At 30.9% G+C, this 19,366-nt stretch overlaps 1 long non-coding RNA gene across 1 annotated transcript; it reads left to right on the top strand.

Annotated features, from left to right (window-relative positions):
- The first annotated feature begins 1,808 nt into the window (after positions 1-1,808).
- LOC134682041 (uncharacterized) lies at positions 1,809-18,947 on the top strand. The gene is made up of 3 exons (XR_010100769.1): positions 1,809-1,890; positions 17,071-17,265; positions 18,790-18,947. It is a non-coding gene; the product is annotated as an uncharacterized LOC134682041 (long non-coding RNA).
- The last annotated feature ends 419 nt before the right edge of the window (positions 18,948-19,366 follow it).

Genomic DNA, 19,366 nt, shown 5'->3' with positions numbered 1-19,366 from the left:
AAATTGTTACACTAAGGTAGTTTACCCTTTTTTTATATTCAGCATGTACACAGTTAAGCTTTTACCTGAAATTCTATTTTTTGTATTTTCTTACACTTAAAGCAATGAAACTTGTATATGATGAATAGTTTATAGATAAATATTGCTTTTATTCAATTATCAAGTGAGTGTTCATGTTTTATTGGGTTTCTTAGTGAATTATTTATTTCAAGGAAAATTGGTGTATACTTATATAAGAATTCCATAATCTCAATGAAAATGCATTTCAACAGCATTTTCGCAATTTGTCTAGCTTGGAGATATATAAATTACTCTTGTTTATCCATGTTTATACACAAAATATAAAAAAGAAGATGTGGTATGATTGCCAATGAGACAACTATCCACAAAAAAACAAAATGACACAGATATTAACAACTATAGGTCACCGTTCGGCCTTCAACAGTGAACAAAGCCCATACCGCATAGTCAGCTATAAAAGGCCCCGATAAGACAATGTAAAACAATTCAAACAAGAACACTAATGGCCTGATTTTTTTTTATCAAATCACTCCCCTTTTTTAACATGTAGAAAAAATGGGGGATAACATTATCAATTATATTTTATATTTGGACCACTGTATTTATATTCAAGTAAGAATCTCTGATAGAAATAAGACATTTAGGTCAGAACACTGCTGTTTGAGAAGTCCTTAACGCGGGTACGTTAAGGCATTTTTTTTCATTTTTTCCCGTAGTTTTTACCAAGCGCAGATAACTCTATTTGCCTTATTATTATTCATGACGTCATCAAATATATCTCCGCGTCGCAAGGTTACATTTGTTAGTTGCAGTTATTGAGATGCCCCAAGGTTTATAAAAGTATTGAAATATGATGCGTTTATATCATATTGACTGACATTTAACCTCATATTCACAGATTTACGTAAGGTTTATTAGATTTAGCCGTTTTTTTATCGCTGTTTAGGCCCCGCCTTTTTTGGTTAATCGACCAATCAAAAAATTTCGGGGTCTTTTCGATGCTTGCAGCGATGAATGAGTCGAGCACCTGTCTGATTTTTCTACAGGAAGGAATATTCATGCTTAAGGTAGCACAATACAAAGATTTTTTTACTTCCAATCACTAACATTTGAAATGCTGTAACTTTCTTATGAATGCATAGAAAATAATAAAAGAGGTACATATAGATAGATAAAAGATTAATCTTTTAAATGAATGTAATATTTTTATTATGCAATCATTATGTAATCAATTATTATGTAATTAGTGGCAAAATCTGGGTACGGTCACTTGAATGAATTTAGCTCTTTCATCTCTTTAACTATACAGAAAATTTTAACGAAATCTTAATCAACACATCATGGGCTTCAAAAGGGTGTCTCAGATTGTCTCTATGGTATTCTATTCTCTCATAAATCTCCAATTAGTGAAACATCCTAACCACATAAAAGAAGATAATGTTTAATAAGGTGTAAAATTTGTTCTATACATTCTATCTGAAATCTGAGACACCCTTTTGTAGATAATGGCCATAGGAACAACATATAATAAAATCAAGCCTCTAGGGATACCTATGCAGAAGCTAATTTCATTTGAAAGTGGAAATTTGGTGAAAAATATTTTAGACACCGTTAACATTATAATTGGTTACATAATTGTTGCATAATGCTAACAATGCATTAATTTGAAAGAGTAATCTGTTAGCTTTCCAAAACTACCACTTTTATAAATTTTCAAGCATGATTAAGAAAGTTACAGCATTTTAAAACTTGGTGGTTGGAGTTATAAAATCTTTGTATTGTGCTACCTTAAACGTGAAATTGCTGCAGTTTTGTAGTATTTTTGGCAGACAAGTGACTGTGGATGTCTAGTATGATCATTTTTTATGTGTAAGTTGTAGTTCAAGCGTATTTACCAAGAATAAAGTCTCATAATGTGAAATTAACGGACAACCACGTGTGACATCGCCAGATAATAATCAGACGACACACCTGTCCCTTTAATATATATGATTACTTCCAACTGTTTTAAGTGAATCAGTAGTATTATTAAACGGTTATTATCATTGATGTGGTTTGAGAGACTCCTTCTGCATTTATCAATGTTTACAGTCACGGACTTCGATGGCGATTTCATATGTGATATCAATGACAATGTGTAGAAAAAAAACCGTTACCGGCACTTGTTTCTGTCAATGGGTGGTTTAACTCCACACTAGTATGGAAGAAATCACTGATTTTTCGTATGAGTGTTAGATTTTACACCCCCACGTCGTCAGAAACAAGTAGCAGAAAACTATAAGATATATTTCTTCCAATTAAGGTCCCACAAGGTGCATACATTGTACATGTAGAGATTACAAGTTTAAGGTAAAAAAAAACATTGATATGTGATGGCAATGACTTGCTCATATAATATATGGCTGAATGAAAATGAAAGCAAACTTCTCTCAAGTTCCTAGCTACATGTAGTCCAGATAACTGTGAAGACTATTTAAGAGGTTTTTCTGGGACGCCTTCCTCCAACGTTCTAGCCAATAAATAACTATACCATTATAATATACATGTAACTCGAGTGGAAGTTTCCATTGGTTTTTGTTTTCTCGTCTACCCAAGTTCTGGGATATTTGACAAACTACTAAAAGCACATAAACATAAACAAGATGTTCATTTAGAAAATTATATATCGTTGAACATTAGTTTACATAAATAAATATATGGTGGTGGCTAGCCTACTTGTGTGAATTAAGGTTCCATATTCGCAAGCCAAAATATGAGCGTCTGCTCATTTTAAATCCTTAAGTGTAGATCGACTGCCCCAAACCAGATGAGTGACGTCATACTAAAAGTTCCTAGGGGCCGAAGTTGGGCACATGCAAGAACAGAAAGTATAATTGTAAAAATAAACCAATTTATTAAGACATTTTGGCCATTGGCCTTTTTCAATTCTTTATTTTCCTCTTAACTACATGGCTGACATTACATTTGTATTTCCTTTTCAATCATTGAAAAGATAATATACATGTAGAACAGAAAGTCACAGCAAGAATAATTTATGCATGGCCGGTCTCGGGAGAAAGAGTTGCAGAACTATAAGTAATACTAGTATTAACCTATTTCTTAATATAAATAGAATATAGACAAGTAAACAAAGTGACCACCAATACATACATACATACATACATGGTCATTGTCCATTGAATGTGCTGCTGGAATAGGCAGTCTGTACTAAAAACATTTTCTGACTTGTTGTAAGAAGACCAGTCATGCCAGTATTCCAACATTTTTGTCTAAGCAAAGTTGTTTTTATAAAATTTTCCTTTAGTATAGGCATACATGTAGAACTGGTGGCTTATGGTCCAAAGGGAATAGATACCTTTTTTCTGGCTTAAGAAAAATCAATATAGGTGTGAAAAATCTAAAATATATATGAGGGGGGTAGTAGGGGTCCTGATCCTTCAAAAAATGAAATCCCAAAAATCCTGGGCTTAAAAACATGAAATCCTGAGGTCCTGAAATTTGAAAAAAGAATTCCCTGATACCGAAAGGGTCGCCCGTGAAATCCCAAGCTTAAAAACTCACGATCCCGGATTCCTGATAAAGGTCCTATCCCCCTCATACAGGTATATGATAAGGTCATGTCATGAATGATCCAATTTCTTGTAAATGTACATACATGTATGAAAAGCCCTGTCATTTTTTCTCGGCCAGAAGCCTTGCTGTAAATAAATATTAAATGCAGAATCTTGGCCCTAAATATTCCATGCGAAACCAAACCAGTGTAGGAAAAGTTTACTTTTAAATGATTTTTACCTGAGCAATATCATAGTCTCGTAGTACAAAAAAAATGTGATTTGACCCTATATGAAAAGGACTTTAAAGGGAAAATTCACGATTTTTCACTTATGGTTTAAATATGTTCATTATGACATAATATATATATTCACAAAGTTTTATTGCTATATGTGCAGTAATAAAGGAGAAATTCAATATTTAATGAAAAAATATTAACTACTTCCTGTAGGTCGTGACGTTTTCTCCTGGTTTTTGCATGCCGGGATTTAAAACACAATCATTAAAAGTCTTAAGTTTTTAATCATATTTTAACGTAATCGTAAGCGCGCCGATGACTTACGCTTTATCTAAATAACCATCCGATAATAAGAAGATAAAACGCACAGACGTTCGATTGTACATATTCATGAGATAAATTTTCTATGTTAAACGTATATATTCGAATTATTTTTGTAGACAACACAAAAAGTTATAAATTTATTTTTAATTAATTTATTTTCGGACTGATAAGGTGAACAAAGTAAAGTACAATAATCTGTAAAGACAATATGTTGGTGTACTCTTATTGACCTTTTACTATCTCTGCTATGAGTCGACTTGGTTGATACGATGTGTGTATTCACGGTTCTGTGGCAATACTCGTAGATGGCTTGTTGAAAGGTAAATTGTTATTTGCACTTCGGTATTTAACCACGCCTCTCGGGCACATCTTGCCAGGTGTGACTGTCTATTTTCGGATCAGTGAATTATAAGACAAGGGAGCATTCAATATACATATTTAAAATATATATTCAAGTTGGTGACAAATAAAAATTGATCGCCGTGGAATAATTTAATTATGTTTGGTGCTATTATTTATTTTAATTCAAATAAGTTAATTTACTAAGAAATACACAATTTTCGGTTAAAGACGGGAAACTAAAATCAAATGTCCGATTGAAATGATTTACACCTTTTGTCCTTGATTGATGTCTAATAAAAAGGAGAACTTAAGAAATTATAAATAGCTTTACCAAAGTATTTTTATTTTTTTTTATTAGGCAAATAAATGAATGAGAACACTTAGATTTAGACTTTTTAAAAGCCACGTATAAATTAATAACTGGAACTCACTGAAGATAACTCTACCGAAGCGGAATATAATATGAACGAATAAAGAAAAAATATTTTTCTACTTGAGAAGTTTTTAAAAATTGACAGCAAATTTAAGGTCTTCTTGGAATGGAATCGAAAAATTACGAATAGATATTCTTTATCAAGTGTGAAAAACGTCAACCAAATTTAATCACAATCGGGGACGTCCTTATTAAAATAGTCTTTGTCTCACAACGTATAATACTTAATAACTATTTGACCAAAGATGTTTAAAAACAAAAGACAACGAATTTAATGTCATCTTTCCCTATTTTTGAATGTAATTATAAGTCTGTTCAACTGGCAAGAATAGCCCTAAAGCGGACAAATATCTGAAAAGCAGTTTATTCTTTAAATTTGCTGTCATTGAATATCAAGAAAGAAAATAAATCCCGAAAATGATTTGAAACTTTAATACTCAATAGCTTTCCTAGAAAATATTCACATCCCTCGGGGATTATTAGTGTACGTCCAGTTGCATATGTCGGAACAATTGTGGTGATGACGAATTTCTTTCTTTATTCGAGAACAATCTAATTGATATATATTAATCTGTGATTTTACTATGTTCATAACTTCGATGAACCAAAGCAAGTTATAGATCGACCTGTATTTAAATCAAATTGGTCCTCTTCTTCTTCTTCTTCTTTTGGTATACAATAGTCTATCGAATTGGATGATTACATACTGTTAGTATACGCAAGGATTTGTATAGTTAGTATACGTGGACTAGTCTATTTACAAAACTTTTACCCCAATTTGCACAAAATGTATGTTTCTTTCTTATGTTCAATGTATACATGTATATATTTTAAATTGCGCTGTAGTTCCGTAACTTTCTATCCGGGCGTATACATGATACGTCGACAAGTGCGCACATTTTTTTAATCAACATTTCTGGAATGATCCAACGAATGTAGGACAGAAAGTCACAGGACAAAAAGTCACAGACAAAAAGTCACGGACAAAAAGTCACAGGACAAAAAGTCACAATTCAGTTTTTAGAGTATTTTTCTTTAAACAAGAAAAAATAGTTTTAAAAACAAAGTTTTTGTTTTCTTCTTGAACTCTTATATATAAAGCAACTTTGTAATTAAAATTTATTCAATAAATATCAATGATGAACAAATAATTGTTCTGAAAACAAAATGTCAAAGTGACTTTGTACTTAAATGGCTTCATGGTGCCAAGAAATGTCCCCTTTGCATGATTAAAATTTGATAACTTTTCATTTAACATTTGTACTTAAATGGCTTCATGGTGCCAAGAAATGTCCCCTTTGCATGATTAAAATTTGATAACTTTTCATTTAACAAAGCTTATGAACAATGTCCTACACTGAAAAATAAATAGATGTAATAAAAAGAAAATATTTCAAGATCTTTCTCTTATATATTCAAACAATTGTTAAAAAAATAATTGTGACTTTTTGTCCTGTGACTTTTCGTCCTATCAAATTTGTAACTTTATGTCCTGTGACTTTTTGTCCTGTGACTTTCTGTCCGTTTACCGATCCGACTATGTCCTTTACTATTGACAACGAGTAAATATTACATTTTCCCAGAGACATATAATACAATTATAAACAAGCGTATGAGTTAAGTAATGACTAGTATATTATATCACTTTCGGACACGGAAGACAGAGATGTATATTATACATGCACCTGATAGTTCAGTTATAAGTTATCGGCCGTGTACACTGATCAATACCTACAGAAGTGAAACGATGCATGAACTTGCAAGCCCGACAGGAAATCGCTTGAATACCTGGACGTGTCACCTTTCACCCCTCACAATACCTTTGGGAGTAATACCTTAAGCCATGCGGGTGATCAGTGGAGCGAAGATCCTAATTTATTTGAATAAAGTATATTACTTTAAAGAATTATGAACGAATTAGATTTTCGAAAACAATTTTCACGGAACACTTATTTATGATTTGAACTTTGACTTTTTAACCGATTCCAATATTAACAGTTTAAAAATAACAGACTATATGGTTATTAAAAAAATAAGAACATTGTCCGTATCATGTAAGTTAGTCAGATAAAACAACCGTACGATTGACAAGATATCGACACGTAATTAAGACTACATCGGTTACTGTAGTTTTGTTTCTTTGTGGTTTATAGACATATCGGATTTTTATTTGGACAAGATAACAAAATGGCGGAAGGCCGAGAACTGATACTCAAAATTTAAAATCGATGGTGATCTCTTATCTAGCGGAATAAAACTTTAATATTTATAAATTTGAGCATTTTTATACAGAATGGACATAATATCAATTTTTGATTTTTTTGCGAAGTTTCCCTTTAAAGGTAAACATTTCTAAGATTTTAAATTTATCATAGGTCTGTTTAACAGAATCCCATTTGCATCCCCTATAAATTAAATGACGGTCTCAAGGGAAATGATGGTTTTAATTATTGTCTTGTAAAAATATAAGTTGTGAAGGCCTTGCTGTGACAGATTTCGCCTCATTGACAGTCATACACCGTCCTTATTTTTCATATTTATATAATCTTTTAATTGCTACATTTTTTTTCTAAGAAACTCTACATACATTTACATTATCTGTTCTGTAAATATAAATTACAAACAAGTCTGGTAGTCATGCCAGTTGGACATATATTTGATATAAATAATTTTTTAATAACTGATATTTTCAAAAGTTTGAACGTGTCATAGTTGTAATATATAGCTCTGAGATTGTTTGTTTTTTCCGGGTTTGATATCATTATTTTACCGGGTTTGATTTTATTATATCATGCACCCTGTTGATGCGCTGTCACATAACATCAGAATTCCATGCAGTACAAAATTTGTCTATTTATTAAGGTCTTTCCTCTCCGCGAGGAAAGACCTTATTGTTTTTCGCATGTTTTTTTTTTTTTTTTTTTTTTTTTCATCCAGCATTTGTTTGACATGGCCTCCCCTCGTTTCTATTGGAGTTATCAAGACCAAATATGGACCATCGGTAGACCTCATTATGAGGTATTACCAGATGAGGCTGTGTAGGATTTCATCATCCCCTTTATAAGTTATCTCCCTTTTATTGGTTTTTTTCGACATGGCCCCCCCTCGTTGTTTTTGAAGATATCATGACTTTATTTAGACAATAGTTAGATCTCATCATGATGTGTTACCATATGAGGCTGCTAAGGATTTCATCATTCCCTATGAGAGTTATGTCCCCTTGACGCAATTTCTTTCTTTTACATTTTTCTCAAAAAGTATTTAAGATAGAATCCATTTGAAAACGGCAACATGTACAAGACCAGATGGCAATGTTAATTAACATATACACTCATTTTGTTGTTAACCCTTATAAGGAGTTATTTCCCTTAAAAAAATATAAATTTTTGAAAAATTGTATCTCGAGAACCGGAAGTCGTAAAGACTTGGGACCTACACCAATAATCTTAAGTTCATATGACCTTTAATTTGCACCCAAGGTCAAAGGTCACCGAGTGCAAAAAAAAATTACGCTGCAATTTTAAGCTTCCATATTAAGAAAACGATAAGAGTTTGCTGCATACTTACAGCGTATAAAATGTTCCTCTCAACGAGCTCTACATTTTATACACTGAGCTAAAAAGAGTCCGACCGTCTGTTCAAAAGTTACGACGGGATGATTCTTAAAAGTATAGTATTGTGTGTATATCTTTTTAAAGTTAACAGATATCAACCTACTATAAACTTAAAAGATGATCAGTAGTTCAAGACCTTCAATTTGAGGTCAATGTCAGGTCATGATGAAATTTCACCTTGACCTTCACATTATACTATGACCTTGACCTTGTGATATTTAAAAGGTCAAGTGGTCCTGAGTTGAATGGTGATAGTCCCATGTCTTTACGACTTCCGGTTCTCAAGTTTTGTATTGCATCATATATTTGATGATTAATTGTGACCTTAGTGAACTTTAAAATTGTCTTAATTCTTTTTCTATAATATTGTCCTTTAACTGTAGATCATTTATCATTTAACAGATTTGAGATATCTATTGTCGTTTTAGAGATAATGCAGTTTTAAGTTTTGCGAGCGGAGGCATGTATTTTTGAATCATCAAGAGCTTACCACGAAAAATGTTTTTGAAATTGAAGAGGTTGACATAGTTATATGTTTGACCAAATACCAAAAACATTCCATGGAAAAAAAACACCAAAAATTCAATTTGAAATTTTCATGTTTTGCATTGACTTTGTAAGTTTCATAATTTCTATTTATATAGTTGATATTGCATCATTATTTGCACTTTGTCAAATGGGGTCATCTGATATATCAAATTGAAGGTCTTAATAAACTCTACTTAAAAATGAAAATTTGAAACCCCCTTTTCATCCAAGGGAGACGGGTGGGGTCATTTAGTGCAAACATTTAAATTTCTCAGATGGTAAGATTGTCGCATATCAAATGAAAGAACATAAAGCGAACATTTCAAATTTCAAATTGACGTCTCCCAAAAATGAGTTGGATGGGGTCATTGAGTGCAAAAAATAAATGTTCTTTTAAGGTAGGGTTGTTGTATATCAAATGAAAGGTCATGATGTGTACATTTTAAATAGCAAATTCCTGACCTCCAAAAATTAGTTGGATAGGGTTATTGAGTGCAAAAATCAAACTTTCTAGAATATGGCGTTGTCGCATATCAAATGAAAGCTCATCTACTCTATGTTACATATATCATACTTCCGATCTCAAAAATGTAGGCGGATGAGGTCATTAAGTGATAAAAGTAAAAAGTTTCAGAAGGTATGCTTGTCGTATATCAAACGAAAGGTCGTACAAAGTACATTATGAAAGCATCACTTTTACAGGAAAGACCTTTCAATTGTTTTACAAACAATTGAGATACTAGTATGTAATAGATCATTACCTTTCAGAACCAGGGGTAAACCTTGGTTTGATTTTGTAAGTGGAAATCTTCATCTATGAAAAAATTCAATTTGCCTAACTTGTCTTTTAAAAAAAACTTCGACATGAACATATCTGAGGGGGGATAGGAGGGGTCCTGATCTGGAAATACCGGGCGTAAAATAATGAAATCCTGATGTCCCGAAAATTTGAATGAAGAATAACCCAATCCTGTAGTCCCGATACAGGTCCTATCCCCCTCATATCAGATAAGTATCTTTTGTATAAGTGTGGACATGGCTATTTAAAATATTACTTGATTTTTGATTGACACAAAAACGATTAAATTAAATCTACATAATGTACTAGAAATGCAGAACATAATTTTGTGAAAAAAATACAATCCTTATTAATGCAGAGTCATTCTTACACTTACAAAATGTACATGTAACTAGTATATTACTTCTTATGGTGGTTCACTCTGCATTCAGAAGGTCACTTCCATATTGATTGAAGTTACCTTCCTTCCAGGCTTGTGACTGGCAAGATTTTACATATCTTGGCTGCATTCCCCACCCACCACCACATTGCAAATTTTAGTCCAAAAGAAACTTTTTTTTTTATACCTATCATTTAACAAAATTGCTGTGTAATAATTAGTTAGGTTTCCATTTTAAACCCATAGTAGCTGCCCAACTTATTTTTTTTTATTAGGTACATTTATATAGAAACTAATCAGTTTAAAATTGCTTGTTAGTTTTAATAAATTAAATGTGTCATTATTCATTTTTAGTTTTTTGAAGAAGTTTGTTTACACAAAGACATTCATATTTTCTTTCAAAGAAATGAACTTATTCATACATTTATTATGTTTATCATTTATTTGGTTTATAAATTTTAAATTATTTAAATAACTTTAATCCAAGGAGAGAGAAAAACAAGTTTTATTTTTTATTGGAACTTCCTCAACATTTTTTAACGGTGCTGAACTTGGACTTGTGAAATATTGCAATTCAGAATATGGCATGAAATATTAATGAAACATCATGAACATGGAAAAATTACACAGCAAGAAAACCCTTAAATGCCATTTAGATCTTCTCTGAAACCACTTTGTTTATTTCTTCTTCTCTGAAACCACTGTTTTTATTGCACCTTCTTTAAAACAAAACAAATTAAAAATTTCAATAAAAGCAGGATTGTTTTATTACCTTGCCAGTCATTATGATTTTATTGTTGGCCCTTTTATGATATTTTGGTACTTTGAATTATTTAATAACTTTTCCCATCTTTATTTACATTGAATATTAGATAATAAGTTAACTTTATTCTTTAAATGAAGAAATTTGTAATGCACTCATAACTAACTGTACAAATTTAATTACCTTTTAACTTATTAATGATTATAAACATTAAAATTAGTTTGGAAAAGCTAGAAATTTAACAGAATATTTATGAAATCATAGATGAAAAATTATAATATTTTAAGACGCCACATCAATCCAATGTCTTTTGACATGCCACAATGCCTTTGTATCTATAAAATGCTATATCCAGTTTTGTTGGTCATATCCAGTATATGTATAGTATATGGTGCTCATATCTAGTATATAGTGATTGTATCCAGTAAATTGTTGTCATATCCAGTAAATTGTTGTCATATCCAGTAAATTGTTGTCAAATCCAGTAAATTGTTGTCATATCCAGTAAATTGTTGTCAAATCCAGTTAATTGTTATCATATCCAGTATGATGTGATGGTTTCCAGTAAATTGCTGTAATATCTGATGTATCAACCCTATAAATCCTTTCATATCATCCATCTTTTCAACAGATTTTAAAAAGGGGGTGGGGATTCAGTTCCTCAAAATAAAATCAAGATCTACATGTATTAATTATATTTATAAGTAATGATTTATTGCTGCTGTTGAAGACCAGTCTGGGTTTATTATTTATATTTATAAGTAATGATTTATTGCTGCTGTTGAAGACCAGTCTGGGTTTTTGATCTAATAAAAGGACAGCAGTTAAATAACTGATTGTTGTTAGATTTACACTCTGTGTTGAAGACCATACTTTTACCTATATACATGTAATGATTTAATTTAACTAATTGTGACTTCTGTGAGGGTCTAATTGGCACTCATGCCACATCTTCTTATATCTACATATTAGCGGGTATATCCTAAAATATGTAAATGATTTTCATACATTATCATAAGTATAGTGGACTAAACAGTTAGAAGTTCCACTCATTGTAAAAGACAGTACTGTGATCTTTTGTTCGCATTATTTTTCTTTTCTTCATGTTTTTGCATAACTTTAGGGAATTGTTTTCTCATTTATAAGCAATTATACCTCAATAAGGAGAAGGATTTGTAATATTAACTGATGTTCCCTGTCCTTTTAAAATTTTCTTTTATAGTTAGTCTTTTAGGAAATAATCACGATAGTATTTACTGCTTTTTCAATTTAGAAAATTATATATCAAAGGATGATATGAAGGATTTACAATTGGGCCTTTTCCCGTTCAATTTCTTGTACTTGTCATACATAAGAAGTGCGGTACATGGTATCTGCTGTGCAGTGCTATAAATTGTCTCCTGCTTTAGTGCTGTAAATTTATCTTTTTGAAGATCAGATGTAATGATGATTTCTTCTTGCATAGTTATCATAACTTATCAACAATTCAGTACCTCTATTCAACATTGGCTAATTTCACTCCGAGTATCATTATCTAGAGTTTGGAAATGCAATCATTTCTAAAACAAGAGTAGACTACTCAAGAGTCCAAAACTTAGCAATTTCTAAGTGGAGTGTACATGTAGTTAAAGTTTGGTGATGCAATCATCACCTAAGATTAAGATTGATACTGATAATACCTGTGGAGATTCCCACCCTGACCATCAGTATCTTTCTTGTACATGTACATCTCCGGACTTTAAATCACATGTTATTTCTAAGTGGAGTGGAGTTCAAGTTTGGCGATGCAATCATCACCTAAGTTTAAGATTGATACTGATAATACCTGTGGAAGGTCCCACCCTGATCATCAGCATCTTTCTTGTACATATACATCTCCAGACTTTAAATCACGTGTTGAATTTTGTACAATTGAACTGCAAATTATGACAATTATGTTCCATATAAAATTATCTTTGCCTTTGGTTGTTGTTAAATTATCTTTGGCATAAAATTATCTTTGCCTTTGGTTGTTGTTTAATTATCTTTGGCATTGTTTCTTGGTGAATTATCCGCCTTTGGTTCTTGGTGTTGAAAGTTGTCCTGTATTTTCCAAATCAAACGTCAGTATAATCATTTGTTGTAATTCAATCAATAGAAAATTTTCTCAAGTTATTTTAAATCAATCAATCAAAGTGTTCTGTAATGATTTTTCAGCTTCCTTAATGTTGTCTGCAGAGGAATATACTACTTCTAATCGGCATACTGTAAAACATGGTATGGTACGATGGTATGGTATGTGGTATGGTATGGTGGTATGGTACGAATACCATCATACCATGGTATGCATGAATGGTACCATGGTATGGTATGATGGTATGGTACAAATTACTATACCATGGTACAAATTTTTATACCATGGTATAACTTGATGGTATGAAGCATGGTATGGTTTTTCGAAATAGGAAATTTAGAAAAGTCTATAAACCTTTTCTTAAACAGGATTTTATTAATTATCTGTTTTCTTATCTTTCTTTTTTTACCTATTCCAAAACAAACTCTTTTTTTCAATAAGAAACACGAACAAGAGTATTTGTTGAAAAAACGATGTAAACAAAATATTCATTGGTTCAATTTTTTCAAGACATTTAGAATCAAAATTAATTTAGAAAAGAATTGCCCACAAAAATTCAAAAGCGGAGTCAATTCTTTTTAGTTAGGATATTGACATATGTTAAGCAAGTTAAGAACTTCATAAAGTTGTAAGCAAAAAATAAAATTGTGGAAATCTTGATTTATTCTTGTCCTATCCTTGCCACATAGTAAAACAATCATGTTGAAGAAAAACAGCTAAAGTGTGGTTGGTGATTAGTTGCAGTTAGTGAGAATATAATCTACCGTGACTAAAATTTTTGTTCAATTAAAGGACTTTTTTATTGCTATTTTTTTATTGCTGTACAAGTGTTATTTTGTCCACTGTAATTAATTTTGGTTATCGTCTGTTAAAGTCATTAAGTCAAATGGCTATCCTGCTATAATATTAACATAGCATGTTTTCTAGGTCATGTAGTAAATACTTTTATATGATTTATATGTTTTATTTTTGTAAACGAAGAGTTGGAGAATATTTGGAGATTATTTAGGTCAGTTGTGGAATAGAGGTATATAAAAGCCCTCTGTTTAAGTGTTAAGGAGAATTGAAGGCGAGAAAAGACCCATTCACTATGAAACTTTAAAAAGGATTTTGTTATTCTGGACAGATTTTAGCACATCTTGGGAGAACTTGTAGATTCATAGAAGTTGTGTTACATGACTATTCAACTGTATTTAGTTTTGATATTTTTGTCCGCTCAGACTGTTGCGTGGTTTTGTCCACATAGTATTGGACACTATGCAATGTTTTTTTTGTGTGTGCACAGTATTGGACACTGTTGCTTATTTTGATGCGGAATGTAATGAAATCCATTTGTGATGTGTGAAAGTGATGTACCGATGAATCTTTGAATGTAAATTTTGTAAACTGTATATTATGTAAATATTCCTGAAATGAAGTTTTTAATAATTCATAGATTAGTCAATTTACTTGGATATTATTTTTAACATGACTAGACAGCATTGGATTATTGGTCGTTAATTGTCTGTTATTTCAAAGTACCAGGCCTGACCTGAAAGCTTTATGTTGACCGCCATGGCCTTGCCAGCAAATTGTGCCACTTCTGAAAATGTCAAGAAAATCATTCTAGGGGTTTTGTTTGAAGGCAAAATCATTTTAAACATGGGGGGTCCATATAACAATCGTAGTACTAAATGAAAACTATGAAAAAAAAAAGAAAAAAAAAATTAAAACCCTAATTTCCATAAACCATAGTTGTTATTACATCTATGCATAAACTATAAAATGAGCAAGTCTGTATAAAAAAATATTGTATCATGGCAGATATAGGGACAATCTGTATTCATAATATTCGATGGAACATCAGATGAAACTTTAGATTTTTTTCGTCTAGCAAATGATTATAACCCTTTATTTAAGTCTCAACTAAGAAATCTCAAACCAAAAAATATTGTTCTTAGATGTTGATGTAATTAAAGGTCAAAGATTTACAATACATAGCATTATTGACCTTGAAATACATTAAGAAACCTATTTTTATCTATATATCTGCACAGAAATAGCTGTCACTCACATCATGCATTTCGAGTATTATTAACGGTGAAGCAATACAGCAAATAAGAAACACAAGTGACCATAACAAATTAATAAAAAAAATAACTAGACTGTTGATGGAGAATTGAAATATCAATATATCAATATACACATAAATCATTTTCATATTTGATTATATTAAAATAATGCATCTTAAAATGACAATCTCAAGCCTAATAGTGTTGGATCCTATGGGATGCATTGATGCATGGGTGTTTTATAATAACACAATTTTTTTTTATGTTGTTTATCCTGAATTTCAAAACATAACTGGATATGATTATATTATTATTATTACATATACATGTAGTATACAAAATATTCAAATTTTGCAATGAATTTTTAAAAAGAATGAAATAAAGTTGTTTAATAAAATCTCACATAATAAAAAAGACACATTCCTTGGTTGATAGTGTGTATTCACTTCCTTAATGCACATTTGTTATATATAAATGAAGAAAACAAAATACAATCTATAACATGTGCTATCTATCCATGTATCAACTAGCATAGCATAGTATTATTTTAGTGACAGTTTAATTTGAAAGTATGGTGGTTTCTAATCCACACAGGAGATGCATTCACCTTTTATTCACATTTTTAGTTGGATTTATTGGCCATAGTCAGATGTAGACAGAATATGCAACTGTTTAAAGTGTCATATTTAAAACAATATAAAAGTTGACCATTGACAGAAGATTATGCATTAAAACTGTAACTACATTATCTAGATTATAATCATGAGATATGCAGTACTTCCCAAAATTTCTAAGAATAATTGACAGCCATTTCAACCTGTCAAAACGGGACATTATATCTATCTATCTTACCTTATAGTTATCTGATATGTTTAAATTGAGTTTTTTTCTTGTTTTCTGTTCACAGCATTCCGTAAGTGATAGTCTATCTGGTTTGTCTACATCTATAGCTATTTATTTTGTAAAATTTTATTTTCATAAATTAAACAGATATATGTACATAATGTCAACAAATTAAAAAAAATCATATTTTAGATTTTTCTAAATTTCCTACTTCAAAAAACCACACCATGCTTCATATCATCAAATTATACCATGATATAAAAATTTGTACCATGGTATAGTAATTCGTACCATGGTATAGTAATTTGTACCATACCATCATACCATACCATGGTACCATTCATGCATACCATGGTATGATGGTATTCGTACCATACCATCATACCATAACACATACCATACCATCGTACCATACCATGTTTTACAGTATGCCCTTCTAATCAGGTGACAAAATATCAATCAAAGTTTTAAGTCAGTAAAATTTGAAAAGGATTAAAATCAATCAATCAATCAATAGAAGAAGTACAATGTATCATTTTATTAACCAGTATCCTGTGTTCTTTTGTTGAATTTGAACTTCAGCCAAAATTGTGTTATATCCATCAATCAATCATGTTATCATTGATGTCATTTCTCGATCAATCTTAGGTTATCAATCATATCAATCATGTTATTAATCATATCATTTATCAATGAATTATGTAATCATTGCTGCCAAAATGTATATCAGTCAAAATGGTCTTTTATCAATCAATCTAAAGTTATCGATCATTGAAACTTATTTTCGATCAGTTGTGTAATCATTGATATTTATCAATCAATCATGTTATCAATAATGATGTCTATTCATGAATTTAATCTTTAAATATCAATCAATCATTTTTCAGTTAATGTGGTCTCATTTAAGTTAAATTTAATAAAAATTAACAATCAATTCTGCTTCATTAAATTTTCTCTGATCAGAAGTAATATATTCCCCAGTGGTCTAGTAATTTTTGTGCAATCTTCAAGTCGGCGTTTTCCTTTTCCATGTTTTCATGCATCTCAGAGTTGTTTAATTTATTTTTCAGTTCATGGTACTTGGTGCTGATGTCTATCTGGAGTTTGGAAAACAATTTGTCATACTTCATCGAGAAGGATGCATGACTTGGATGGTTTTGCACAAGTCCTTTATATTTGATGCACTCTAACACTTCTGGTGTTTTTCCGAGCAACTGCACAGCAAGATCCAACGGTGTCTTTTTTCCACTAGATGGTTCTGAAAGGTTAGTAAAAATTAAATTTTAAAGAAAAATGTTAAAAACGTATGTATGAAAATGTACGTCAAAATCACTTATCAAAAATTAAAGATTTATTATAATATAGCTTTAATAGAGACACCACCAAACAGAAAGAAAAAAATATATTATCTGAGGTACAATATAAAAGGTCAGCACTGAATAATCTAAATGATAATACCCTTCTTTAAACTGCTTTTAAGAAGTGGGGATATACTGTTGTACCTCTGTCTGTCCAACAGTCCGTCCGTCCCATGAACACTTTCGTCACATTTTTCTCAGGAACTACTATACAATAATTTCTGATATTTGGTTTCAGGGTTTATATACATTCTGTAAGTGACATATATAAAACCCTGTCTGAAACCAAATAACTGGTTTGTGAATGCGTTTTCATTTTCATCACTCATTTTCACTCAGCAACTTCCTGTTTATCAAAATACTTGGGAGCGGGGTATCACATGTGAGCAGTAGTTTGCAGTTTCACATGTATTTAAGAGTATTAAATCCTTACCAGTATTTCTCTGGCTGGTCACAAAAAGTTTCCGTTTTGCAGTCAATTTTGTAGCATGAACTGGCTTCATCTCTGTCTTTTCTTTTTGATGGTCACTTGTTTTTAAAATGGCTTTCACATCTGGAAGAAAATTTTAAATTAAAGAAAACAAAATTATTACCTGTATTTAAAATCGCACTTCTGTTTAAGGAAATTATTCTCAGGAGCCATAATTTTAAACCATAAAACACTGAATATTCTTATAATAGTTAAGTGGCTGCCTATTTATGCTAGCAAAAAGTACATAGAAAATAAATGTTATACCTTTTACAGGTTCTGAAATGTTACAGGCTAATTTCCCCTTTCTGTTTTCAGCTTCCTTTTTGATATTGATAAAATATAATCTCCTAATTTCTTTATCTACATGTATACTTTCTATAGTTTTCTTCGGTTCTTTGTTGGAAAGTTTGGCATCTGAAACAATCCATTACAATGTGTTGGTTAAAATTTACTTCATAATACATGTAATAAAATAATATGGGAAAAAATCATTTATTCATTAGAAATAAATTATATTATATTCACTGAGCTGCTGAAGCAAACACATTAAAAATTTGCAGAGTTATCTCCATTAGCAATTAACCATTATCCATTCAATTTTCCTTAGAATACAAAGATGCAATTCTTATCACAGATTCAACAGAATAACTTGCCTTGTACACCAACTGGAGTGATTTCTATAACTGGTTCTGCTTCAAACACTTGTATAATGGAGTCCGGATGCACACATCTTTCAGAATGTACTGTTCAATGATATTTGTTAAATTGCATGAATTGGTGAAATGAAGATAATTATAGAATTGTTATTTGGGGTTTTTTTCTTAATAAAAGATAATCTTACTTGTAACATTTCAGAAAGTAATCAAGACAGAATCATTAATGTGAAAGAAAAAGTACTAATTGTTCAATTTGAAAAGTATTTGGTATACATGTACTACAACTCTATTATTTTTTTGCAGTGAAATAAAACTTACCATGGTCTCCACAAGAAGAGATAATCTGAATTTCCTGTTCTGAGCTCTTTGTCCATACTGGATCAGCTACTATAATGGAGATAAGTATCTTTAAAGGTTTATTGATAACAATAAAAATAGATCAATCTGTACAGCTGAAACTTTGAGAGGATTAAAACAATAAAGATCAAAAGATATCATAATCTAGAGTAAATTTTGCATATCAGACATACATTAGACTCCTCTGCAACAGTCAACTAATTATATTGTTTTCAGATCAATTTAGAAAGTAAAAAAGTATGGTTACAGTATTAGTCAGATTTGCAATGATTGTATATACAAAAATATTAATTTTTTTTAAAAACTTTTAAGTATATATTGTAACTTTGTTTTTAATAGAAAAAACATACTAAAGTTACATCAGGTGTATAGATAGGTAAATTTGTTCCTAATACAAAACTAGGTAGCTCAGATGGAAGAGCAACTCAACAAAGTTGAGGAGGTTCCAGGTTCAAATCCTGGCCTAGTATTTATCCTTGTCCATTGTTGCAGTATATTTGCTATCAGTATAAATTTGTAAGTA

This window comes from Mytilus trossulus, chromosome 8 (genome assembly GCF_036588685.1).
Source record: "Mytilus trossulus isolate FHL-02 chromosome 8, PNRI_Mtr1.1.1.hap1, whole genome shotgun sequence".
Taxonomy (NCBI): Eukaryota; Metazoa; Mollusca; class Bivalvia; order Mytilida; family Mytilidae; genus Mytilus; species Mytilus trossulus.
The sequence above is the reverse complement of the archived record's forward strand: the minus strand, read 5'-3'. Positions and strand labels throughout refer to the sequence as shown.